Source organism: Marmota marmota, unplaced genomic scaffold, assembly GCF_001458135.2.
Source record: "Marmota marmota marmota unplaced genomic scaffold, marMar, whole genome shotgun sequence".
Taxonomy (NCBI): Eukaryota; Metazoa; Chordata; class Mammalia; order Rodentia; family Sciuridae; genus Marmota; species Marmota marmota.
In genome coordinates, this window is record NW_025999977.1 from 37307083 (window position 1) to 37320034 (window position 12952).

Genomic DNA, 12952 nt, shown 5'->3' on the forward strand with positions numbered 1-12952 from the left:
AAGTCCTAAAGACTGAGCCCTCAACCTGTGGGATCTGATGCTGTTGGGTTTACATTAAATCTTAAAGACTGAGTCCTCAACCTGTAGGATCTGATGCTATCTCCAGATACAGAGTGTTACAACTGTAGATTAGAAGACATCCAGTTGGTGCCTGCTACCAGATTGCTTGCTTGCTTGCTTGCTGGTGGAGAGAAATTCCCATACCTTTTGGGGTCACAGAAGTCTTCTGTTGAGAGTTGTAGTGTGAAAACAGAGGGGGGGGAAAAACAGATTTTCTGATACCGGTATCTCTCTGTAACTTTAAATTTCTTAAGGAATCCAAATTCCTACTCCTAGAACTCAAGGTGTTTCAGGGTCTTGAGTAGGTAGAATTTCCCACCTACTCAGCTTCCTAACAACTGAAGTCTTCCTGTGTCCAAGTTCAACTGATATCTCCTCCTGTCTAAGCATTTGCTCATATACCCACTCCACTCCACCTAAGGAAAGTCAAGGCACCCTACAAGACCAGCTTGATTCTCAGCCTCTACTGTAACCCTTCCCACAGTACTAGTTCAGATCAGTTTCCTTCTTTCCCTGGAACTCCTGTAAGACTTATTTTCCATTCATCGTTATTGTATTGAGTTGATATCTAACCCACTGTTTTTTCCTGTGTCTTATTTTTTTTAGGACAAGAACCTGTGTCATCTACTGTATCAACCACAGCATTTCACACCTAATGGATAGCCAGAAAATAAATAAAAATATGTGTGTGTGTGTGTATACACATTTATATATATTTTTACACATGCCCATAGATGAAAATAATTAACAAGGTAACATTGTTTTTAAATTTTGGTGTGCATTTTACACTTACAACATACATACATATATATATATATATATATATATATATATACACAAAATATATATATACACACACATATATATATACATATATACATATATAAACATATGTATTTAAGTTTTATGTTACAAATTACTTTAAGATGATACTTAAACATATGAATATGATATATATATATATATATATATATATATANTATATATATATATATATAATATAAATATCAAATACATGCTCAATCCAGGCACAGCATTAGTCCCAACCTCCCCACCCCCATTTTTTAAAAATTAAAGCCTAAATGATAGTTTATAGGCACAGAAAATCCAATGGCACATTCCTCTATTTCCTTTTGCTACCTCTCATTTAAATTACAAAAAGTTTATTTGTTAATATTTGGCCATATACATTTCTCCCTGAAAGTCTAGGCATACCTTCTACAACATTCAAAATTTGCTGAATACCACCACAATGCAATTAACAAGCTGAAATTGAGGCATAGATGGCCTAACCAATAAGCACTCACCATAAACAAAAAGTATTCACACTGAGAAAATGAAGAATACATCTATAAATATAAATATAAGCTAGTACTAAGGCCATCTCCTAAGCTAAAAAAACAAAAGTCCAATAGGTTATCCATGCACACACTACTACTGTGCATAATCATTAAGATTTAAAAAATAGATAAAATCATGAGATCACCTAGTTAAACGAAGCAGTACAACACAGTGGTTAGCAGCACAGGCTCTAGAGCCAAACTAAATAGTCTTGAACTAACTCCATTACTAACTATATTACGTTAAAAGCAAGTAACTTAACCTCACTATGGCTCCATCAGCAATAACAGCATTTACCTTAAAGGTTATTATTAGTATTAAGAAAACTAACATATGTAAAGGGCTTAAAAGAATGTTTCACATATGGTAAATACTGAATAACTATATTACTGCACACAGCACAAATAAAGTTATTGTTTTCAATTAATTAATCAAATATATACTTCATAGTCAAATAGGAGGTACTATGTTTACAGATATACTTAGCTTTATTAGATATACACTATGTTTCCTATTTTATTAGATTAGTTCCTTGCCCATAAGAACCACACCTTCTCTCTCTCATTTAGGACTCTCTACAACAGCACTATCTAGGGGAAATATAACATGATTTCAAATCTAATAGCCACATTTAAAAAGAATAAAGAATATACTTAACCTAATATATGTAAAATATTATAATTTCAAAATGTAAAATGATAAAAATAATAATTAACAGGATTACACTGTTTTCATATTAAGTTTTCAAAATTTGGTATATATTTTACACTTACAACATATCTCAATTTGTACTAGCCACATCATAAATGCTTACTGTTTAAACTACATGTTTAAACCTATAAAATCTTCATACTGTGTTAAAATACTTTTGTTCACAAGAAGTATCAAGAATAAGTTCATTATAATTTATGATTTTAAAATCTTAGATTTCTCCAACAGAAAGCACTTTTAGGGCCTAGTTTCTTGAAGCTCTTTATTTCATAAAGAACCCCAGAGAGGTAACCTAAACTTATCATCAGTAGGGGTTCTGGGAGACTCTCTGTTTTGAATCCAAGGCCCTCCTATGATGAAATTTATTCCTCTTCAACATCAAGACAGCCCCTACATTAGCTGAGCCTGTGGTCAGACTGTTCAGGACTGAATCCCAGTTCAACTACTTAATAACTGAAGCTTCCAAACTGTTTCCTTTTCAGTTGGAAAAATAGGAGTGATAATAGCATTACCTACAAATCAAGGGGGTGTTGTGAAGTCTGATGAGTTGATATATATAAAGCTTTTGGAACAGCAATTGGTGCCTTGTACACGTATTTTATAAATATTGGTGATTATTAGTTATTAAAAGCAGATTGATACAGCTATATTAAGATGCATCTGTTTGGATTTAGACACAAATACTTCATTTTATATGTAAGATTACATCCAGCTTTTTGCAATATGTTTTCAAAAACAATGTGGATTGTTTGTGTACAAGCAGCCCGAGTTCTGACTGGCTCTCTTCAGGCCAGGCTGAAGCCACTGCATCTTGTCTATGTGTTAAGAAGTTGTGAAACAGCACTACTTCTACTTGAAATGGAAATTTGTCCCTTTCTTCCTCATTAGGTCTAGGAAGATAAAGAAGATAAAACTAAATTTGCTTTTGTTTTACTCAGACCATGGGAGTTGTATTCTCTGCAAAAGGGAGAAAATGGCTACCAGAACCACCTCTAAAATAAAAATCTAATCAGGAGTGGTGGTGCACTCCTGTAATCTCAGCAGCTGGGGAGGCTGAGACAGGGGGATCTCGAGTTCAAAGCCAGCCTCAGTAAAAAACATGGGCACTAAGCAACTCAGTGAGACCCTGTCTCTAATTAGAAAATACAAAAAAAAAAAAAAAAATTGGCCTGGGATGTGGCTCAGTGGTCTGAGTTCATACCATAGATAGATACATAGATAGATAGACAGACAGACAGACAGACAAGAATAAAATAATGAAAAAATCTGTTTTTAACCAGATTAAGACACTTGCCAAAGTCACAGAGTAAGGTAGTAGCAGAGATAGAACTAAATCTATAGTCTAAGTGTTCTGGACTCCACAGTAGGGTGAGATCATTTGATAACATATCATCAGTACAAGACTGGTCCAGTGACAAATTTGATTACAGATGGAGAAAAACCAATTTGATTTTTACTCAATACAATATAAATTTAGTGTCAATAATCTTAAACAGAGTAACAGGTTCTAAAGAATTGCTTAGGGTCAAGGAGAAATTGCCTTTAATGAGCTTCATTTGTTAATTCCTTAAGGAAAAACAGTAATGGTACTAGAAGAAGATAGAAGACAGAATTCAAGATTGCTGAGAACCTAATATAATCCTTGCACTGAATGCTACATAACTCTGGACCCTAAGACCCTTTCTAGCTCTAAAATTCTTGGTATCTAGATAAAAGAATCTAAACTCACATAGCCAAAGTGGGCGGGATCTAGATACAAAAGACTTAAGGGATGCTAAAAATCACTACTACCAAAGGAAAAAAAGATAATATCTAGGAGTCAGAATCTGAAAAGGCAGGATCCATAGAGATATCTTAAAACAGCCAAGTTGTTTTGAATATAATCATTAAAAAAGAAAACAGAAAGCAAGCATAATTCCAAGGTCAATGCTATCAGGCAACTGCATGTTAGTGAGGGATATGGCTGCAGAGTCAGCAAAATCTCAGTCCCAAATTAATCATTACTGAGCATGAAGCCAACATTATCTTTTCCCCCAAGTTACAAATGGATAAGAATCCAGGGTTAGTTTAGCAGCAAGCTATAGACTACACATACTTGACCAGATTTTAACAGTGGAGAATATAAAAATTTACCAAGTACTCTGATATACATTTACTAATATTCATAATGACTAATGCGTTTCACAATCTCCAGGCCTAACTGGGACATAATTTATGTGATTTTTCTGTAGTACTACAATTCTAATGAGAGCAATAAGAAAAAAGTGTTTTCCATGAAGGTGATGCTGAAGACCTCTAAAGCCTTGATGGTTTTCTTTTAAACAGGTTTACTGATATATGATTCAAAGACCATAAAACCTATTCATTTAAAGTGTCTAATTCAATGGTATGATTTTTGTTACATTCAGAGTAGTACAAACATCCCAAAGTTGATTTAGAGCACTCGCATCCTTCACCTTAGTGTGGGAATGCTTGTAGTCACTCTACCTCAGAAGTTCTTTCTCTAGGCAGCCACAAGGTTTTTTACTCACCTGGTTTAGGTCTTGGCCCAAAAGTCACTTTCTCAGAAAGGTCTTCCCTGGCCAGGTGCGGTGGTATACTCCTGTAATCCCAGTTACTCAGGAGGCTAAGGCAGAAGAATTATGAGTTTGAGAACAGCATGGATAACTGGGGAGAGACTGTCTTAAAATATAAAATTTTTAAAAAATGGTTAGGGATGTAGCTCAGTGGCAGAACACCCCTATGCTCCAATCCAAAGTATCACAAAAAAATATATAAAAATAAAAAATGTTAAAAGCATTCCCTGATTGTGATGTAAAAATGGTAACACCAACCTGTATCACACACTTCAAGCACCAACCACATGGCCTGTTGCCCTTCCACCCATTACCCCACCTTATTTCTCCAGACAGTGATCACATTCAACATTCCAAATGCTTTATTTATTTTCTATAAACTCCTAAGAGGCAAAGCTTTTTGTCTGTTTTATTCAATACTATACCACCCCCCCACCCCCTCAGGCCAATCACATCACTCTTGTAAAAGCTTAGTATCTGTGGAAAGGAGAAAGGAGGAAGGAGAGAAAAAGGTGGCTTCACTATTACAAAGGACAGTATCTTCAATTTACCTTTTAAATTATGAAGTTTCTATAACTTTTCATCTTTATATAAGAAAGCCAAATCAGAAAAATTAAAACAAATGAAGTTAACCAAGTTTGAACCACTGCAGACATCTATGCTTTAAAGATTTGTTTCCAATTTTTCATTCCTTCTATCTCCACAGTGTTTTAGTTTTGTTCCATCATTCAAAGGCCCACTGTCTATGTGAGAAAGGCAAGCTACATGCATACCGTCTTTTATTTCTGCCATTTTAGTTTTTTAAAAAGTGAATAGCAAATACTATGTCATATCATATAATTGTTAAAAAATGATAATCTAAAAAAGGAGAATAGTAAACTACCTGCTAGAAGAAACTATGTTAACTCAAGTAAGCGTAACTAAGATAATGGCTAACACACTACTTTACTTTTTGCATATGTTGATATTCATAGGGTGGTGAGGATGGCATAGGTTCACAGGACAACTCTCCACCCTCTGACCTTCAACATATGATTAAAATAAAATAAGTCAAAGAGACGTCACTTTTATGGAATACTGTTGTTAAGTCTGGCTACATTTTGGGAAATACTAAGAGAAGATAAAGTTGGTTAGGTCAATGGTTTCCAAATACTAAGCTGAAGATCATTTCCCAACTTGTATCAAAATTTTTACTAGTCCACAATGAAATGAGAAAAATAAATACAAGTTTTAACTTGTTAATAAAGCTAAATTATTATATTATGTATTTATAATCCAATTCTTCTATTATTTACATGTAACATCATAAAAAAATATTTTTAAATGTGTCAGTTAAGGCTGTTAGCCATTTTTTCTAAGATAATGTCCTTTCCTGAATACTAATGAATTCAGTATTTATCCCATAGGCAATAGGAATTTATTTTTACTCTCAAATTTATTATGTATTTTTAATGCCTTAATATTTTGTAACAAGGCTGTATTGCTTTAGAAATTAGAAAAGACATTCCTAAATAATCATAAGGATTTAAATATAACAAAAGTTGCTTGAGGCCAGGCACGATGGCACGTGCCTGTAATCCCAGTGGCTCGGGAGGCTGAGGTAGGAGGAAAGCAATTTCAAAGCCAGCCTCAACAACATAGTGAGACCCTGTCTCTAAATAAAATATTAAAAGGGCTGGGAATGTGACTAAGTGGTTAAGTGCCCCCTGGGTTCAATCCCCTGCACCAAAAACAAACAAACAAAATACCTTGAAGAGTGGACAAGAAGGCTTACTAGCCCGTGCATATAAACTATATTCAATATATATATGCTTAAAAAACTAAAGAAATTAAATGAATCTAAAATCAAGCCCTTATATAAACATGTAACATAGGGGCTGGGAATGTGGCTCAAGCGGTAGTGCGCTCGCCTGGCATGCGTGCGGCCCAGGTTCGATCCTCAGCACCACATACAAACAAAGATGTTGTGTCCGCCAAAAACTAAAATAATAAATATTAAAAAAAAAAAATCCGAGGTAGTAAGATATAAGAAATCTTCACAGTATATATTAAAAAAAAAAAAAAAACATGTAGCATATATAACAAAACCAAAAAGGGGAGTTTAAGGAGGCAGTTAACAAGCTTAAAAACAATCTGCTCTGGCAGTAATTCAAAAAGTTCCTTTTCTAAAATACTGTAACCTAAAAATGGCACAATACTCTATTTTTCTAACTACTTGCTATTGGTTGGAGGGGGAAAAGTCTAACTGCGATTTAAAAAGCAATGAAGAAAAGATTTTTACTAGAGAAATTCAATGTCATCTTCCAAAAAGATGAGATTAAAAATAAGAATTTTATTTGCAATATAGAAGTGTTAAATTTGAACACTAAAAAAACTGAACAGGAAGTATTCATCGGTCAATGGAAATATGAGTTTATTAAAGTCAGAAAGCTAATTCCTTGCTCTAGTTAAAACATAGCTCTATAAGAAAATCAATTCTCCATCTTTCTCCCTATGAACCAATAATGGCAAAAACTTTTGAAAAAGATGGCATTGCACAGCACACCTCCTTACCAGTGGAGAGAAAGAAAGCTGTCAGAAAAATTAAAACAGCTCAAACTTCATTTCTGTAGTGTATTGCTTCAATAAGTTCCAAACAATTGTGTAAATGTTAGCCATACATCTTTCCAGTCAGTTTAGAATTATTCAGCTATGGGAGACCAAACCAAATGAAGCCAACCATGCATGGAAAACATCTGCTGATAATTTCTACAGTTAATGGTTTCCAATAGTAGTATATATCTCTTATCATAATGCTTTCCATGGAACAACTTCAAGTATTCATTGGTGAAAGATCAGACTGAAGCTAAGTGGAATTATTATCAAATACCACTACCACCACATAGCAATCTGCTAATATCTGGATAATTTAATTACTCAGGTTCTAAACTTTTTGCTTAAGTTAGAGTTATTGTTTTTTAAAAATTACATACATACACATACACACACACACCACTACCACAATAAAATATTTGAAAAGTTATTTCTACAAATAAAGAATTTCAGGGCACTGAAAATTAACCACACATTTGGAAAAATGAAATCATATTTGATAAATAGTTCAATTCAGTTATTTGAAAATGAAATTACTTTTTTAAAAGAATGTCTGGCCAATATGATACTAAATACTATATTCTCCTAAAAATGTGCACATAGTTATGCACTTTTATCATACCAGTTCTATTCGTATTAAAATTTAATGGCTAAGACTTACAGAATGGACAACCAAACTTTAGCTTTCTCCTAAACTTAAAAATCAGAACTGAATTAGGGATTTTATTCTAGACAACAGTTCTTATAATGCTTTTCTAGTGCTATTTTCTTAAAATTATATTAGAATAATGCTGGTTAATGGCACAATCAATATGTATGGAGATGGGGGTTTTATTTTGGCTTTTCTTATGCAGTCTTTATTTGTTCTTTTTAGATATGCATGACAATACAGTGTATTTTGACATTATATATATATGGAATACAATACCCTAATTAGGATCCCCTTCTTGTGGTTGTACATGATATGGAGGTTCACTGGTCATGTATTCATATTTGAACATAGGAAATTATGTCTGATTCATTCTACTGCCTTTCCTATTCCCATCCCCCATTCCTTCCCTTCACCCCCCTTTGTCTAATACAATGAACTTCTATTCTCCCCACTCCCCCCACCTCCGCTCCTTATTGTGTGTTAGCATCCACATATCACAGAGTACATTTTGGTCTTTGGTTCTTTGGGATTGGCTTATTTCACTTAGCATGATAGTCTCCAATTCCATTCATTTACTGGCAAATGCCATAATTTCCTTCTTCTTTATGGTTGAGTAATATTCTATTATGTATGTATAACATACCTTTCATTTTTTAAATCCATTCTAGGTTGGTTCCATAGCTTAGCTATTGTGAATTGAGCTGCTATAAACATTAATGTGGCTGTGTCATTGTAGGGTACTGTTTTAAGTCCTTTGGGTATATGCTGAGGAGTGGGATAACTGGGTCAAATGGTGGTTCTATTCCAAGTTTTCTGAGGAAACTCCATACTGCTTTCCAGAGTGGTTGCAGCAATTTGCAGTCCCAACAGCAATGTAAGAGTGTGTCCTTTTCCCCACATTCTCGCCAACACTTATTGTTACCTGTATTCTTGATAATTGCTGTTCTGACTGGAGTGAGATGAAATATCAGTGTAGTTTTAACTTGCATTTCTCTGCTAGAGATGTTGAATATTTTTTCACATATTTGTGGACCATTCATATTTCTTTTTCTATGAAGTGCCTATTTGGTTCCTTTGCCCATTTATTGATTAGATGGCAAGAAGTAAAATCAAGAATCAATAAAAAGGACGGTATCAAACTTCTTCACAGCAATGGAAACAATCAAGAATGTGAAAAGAGAACCTACAGAATGAGGAGATAATCTTTACCACCTGCACCTCAAATATAGCATTAATCTCTAGGATATACACAGATATGCAATCTTCTTTTAAAAACTAATGCTGCACTATGATTTAAATGACTGTCCTCCAAAGGTGTATAAGTAAAAGCTTAGTTCCCAAGGTGACAGCACTAGGAGGTACTCTAGACCTTTTAGAGGTTAAGGGTGGCCTTGTGGGAGATCCTTAGGTCACTGAGGCCGTGCCCTTGAAAGAAGATCATGGGATCCCAGGTTCTTGGTCTCAAACTGTTCTTGGCTCAAGATGTTAAGTATTTTGTTCCACCGTATCCCACCAGGATATTCTAGCATCACCAGAGGTCCAAACAAATGGGACCACCCAATCTTAGAACCATGAATCAAAACAAGCTTCCCTTTCCTTTATAAGTAGCCTATCTTGGGTTTTTCATTATAGTGATACAAAGCTGCCTGAAAAAAAGCTATCACTATCACTGTTTGATAGAATTTATTGAGCATTTACTATGCCAGACACTTTACTAAAGCACTTTAGCTTGCATTACCTCATTAAATCCTCACAGCAGCCCTTTGGAGGTAGGTATGCTATATCCCAATTTTAAAGACAAACTGAGATCCAGTAAGATTAAATAACCAGAGTCACAAAATGTGGCAGGTTACATTTTCCAAAGATGATAATAAAACATCTCCTGTTTCACATTCTTTTTCTTAAAAAATGTTTTTGTTTTGAAACAGTTTTAGATTTCCAAAACAAATGTGATAATACAGAATTCCCATAAAACATATAACCAGCTTCACTTTTATTAACATTTCAACATTAGTATGTTTGTCACAACTACTATTATGAACAATATTAATACATTTTTATTAACTAAACTCTGTGTTTTACTTACATTTCCTTCATTTCCCTCTAAGGCCCTTCTGTGGCAGGGCCCATCAGAATACCACATTATATTTACATCATCATGTCTCCCTTTAGGGTTCTCTTAGCTATGAGTTTTAAGACTTTCCTTGTTTTTGATGACCTGAGAAACTGAAAAGCTGAGACTTAACCTTACATGTGTCTCACTCTAGAGCGGGTACTTCTTAATCACAGTCCTAAATAACTTCCTGCAACCCAAACCGCTTGTCCTTGAATTTTGAAAAGGTTTATGTGTTGCTCAGTTCAGTGAGCTGAACTGGCAGACGTAAACATCTAGAAAGACGATCCTACAAGCAGTACTTTTCCAGTAATTGTCTTATTACACAGTATATTTAAAAGGATATGTGAATGAACTGCCATGGTATTTAACACCATGTGACTCCAAAATATGTGACTTCTAAATAAAAGTAAAATCATTCCCAGGGATGGGATCAAGAAAGCTATGGATTAATTTATTTTTAAATAGCAATACATCCTTTCCACAGTTATGGAAACACATTAAACTAGAACAGTTTTTCAGAGTAAATTCAAATAATTCCTGTTTGCTTTCATTTAATGGCAAGAATGCTTATAAAATATTATTAGATTTATTATACACATTTTAGGATTAAGTTGTAGCCAGTGTGAATTATAATATGCTTGGAAAAAAGTCTAACCTACACTAATTAAAATTCTATTTATAAAGGAAAAATCTAAACCACAGAAACAGTGCTTAGTTTAGAACAAGAACATGTACATAACTGCCAAATGCGATCCCTATTTAGATGTTGTACCGAAACACTGTAATTACAAAAAAACCAAAATGAATTTCTGAGTGTTTCAAGATGAAACAGTCTGTGCATAATTTTCAAGGCTTATAATTACTTTCCTGGAAAGGTAAATACTCCAGGTTTTAATTCATTATATTACTAACTCTAAAAGTTAATATAGGTTGAACATTCAACTTTACTCTAAAATAGAAGCCAGCTATAAATTCAAAAGCTCTTAAGTTAACAGACTCTAACCAAAGAAAAATTATCAGGAGTCAAAGGTCAATGCAACTTCCTACAGCCATTTATGGATAATGGAAACCACTAGGCTTACTGAATGGGTTTTAGATTCCTCACATAAGTCAATATAGCAAAGTTATCTATCTAAAATGACTGCCCTGAGAAACACATTGCAACTACAGTCTCTACTTCCTCAATTCCCATTTTGTCTTCACTACAGTCCAATTTTTGTTTCTGCCATTCCACTTAAAACACTGTCATAAAAAATCCATTTTCATGTTGCCACGTCCAGTGGCCACTGCTCTGTCCTCATCTTACTCTACCACTTGGCAGTATTGTACACACGTGGCCACTTTCTCTTTGAAAGGACAGCCTCTCTTGAAATATTATGACACACTCTCTCCAGGTTTCTCCCCTCTTCTTCTGGTTCACGTGGTTGGCTCTTCTTCCTCCAAAGGACCTCAAAATGCTGAGGCTTCCTACCACTCAGACTTTGGTGGTCTTCTATCACTTTCCTTCTCCTTCCTTCCTCTATGCTATCTTCTCAAGGATCCTTCCAATGACAGCCAACACAATATTGTTCTCTGACCTCCAGACTTGACAGATTCATCTGCTTCCTGAACACTTCAGTAATGAATGAATAATAGTTATATCAAACCTAACACATCCACGATAAATGTCCTTGATTATTCCCCCCTCCAGGTTCCATTGTCGCCATTTTTTCTCCATCTCAGGATATGATAGCAACATTCACCTAGATGCTCTACCAAGAAACCTAGAGTCAACTTTCATTCTTCCCCTTCCCTCATTCCCAAAACTCAAGAAAATCTGCAAGGGGCTTGTCAACTATATTGCCAATATAGATCCTAAGTCCAATGTTACCCAATGTCACCAACTTTGTCAAAACAATCATCTTTTGCCTGTACTACTTCTGATTTCCTCTCTTTCATTCTTGGCCAAACCACACTCTCAGTTCTTTCCCCACATTATGGAGAAAGAATCTTAAAATGTCAATCTGATTCTATCATTTCATAGTTCAGAAGTCTTCAAAGGCTTTTCCCTGTACCCAGGGAAAAACTCATATTCCCACCAAAATCTCCAGATCTTGCATGAGTTGTTGCCCACCTCTTGTCCAAGTGCACAGTCTACCTTGCACCTGTTCTCCAGCAGGTCACGTGCTCCCTCAAGGATGTATGCAAATTGTCAAGGATACCTGAAAAGGTCTTCTCAGAAATTTGCTCCTTTTCAGGCATCAGCTTAATGCCAACTGCCTAAAGAAGACTTTACTAAGGCTGACCACTACTTACAGGAAATTCCCCTCATTAGTTACTCCTGGCCTCAATCCTGACTTCTTTGTTTACAGTTTTATTATACCTTGCAGCTGTTTTATTCATTTGTCTGGCTTTTGTTTTCTACCTATTACCCCCTCTAGAATTATAGATCTGCAGTTCTATGATTGTAAGGGTATCAATCAATCCAAACTCAGAAAGGGCAAAAGTAAAAAAGACTCTACCTGGAGTTTTGGAATTGCAATCCAGGAGACAGGTTCAGACAGCTCCAAATTGGTATTCTGAGGAAGGAAGGAAAAGTGGGAGTTTACACAGGATATTGAATGTTAAGAAGGAACAGGGGCTATATGACCAATAAAAGATGATAAATGAATAGACAGAATGGAAAAGTCCACAAATAATAACCTCTTGATATGAATTTTGAGCCTTGGGGTACAATGTAACTTTGAAGTTATTCTACAGGCAACTAAAATTCACATTCTAGGCAGCAGTTGGAGACTTGCCTAAGTCCTGCCTCCTAATGGTCTAACAAATCCACTGTGAAAAGCTCTTTCAATACTACTTTCATTGAAATTTTCCTTTTTTTTTTTTTCACAATAGCTTTACTGATATTCTTTGCTATCACAT

General features: G+C 34.9%; 1 protein-coding gene across 9 annotated transcripts in view; it reads right to left on the reverse strand.

The window, feature by feature from the left end:
• Lclat1 (lysocardiolipin acyltransferase 1) overlaps positions 1 to 12952 on the reverse strand; it is a 179732-nt gene that overhangs the window by 124627 nt on the left and 42153 nt on the right. For all 9 annotated transcript variants that reach the window (XM_048804589.1, XM_015479796.2, XM_048804591.1 and 6 more), the window contains 2 exons: positions 12550 to 12606; positions 4644 to 4738 (listed from right to left, as the gene is read on the reverse strand). The gene's annotated coding sequence lies outside the window, so the exon portion shown is untranslated. The remainder of the gene's footprint in view (positions 1 to 4643; positions 4739 to 12549; positions 12607 to 12952) is intronic.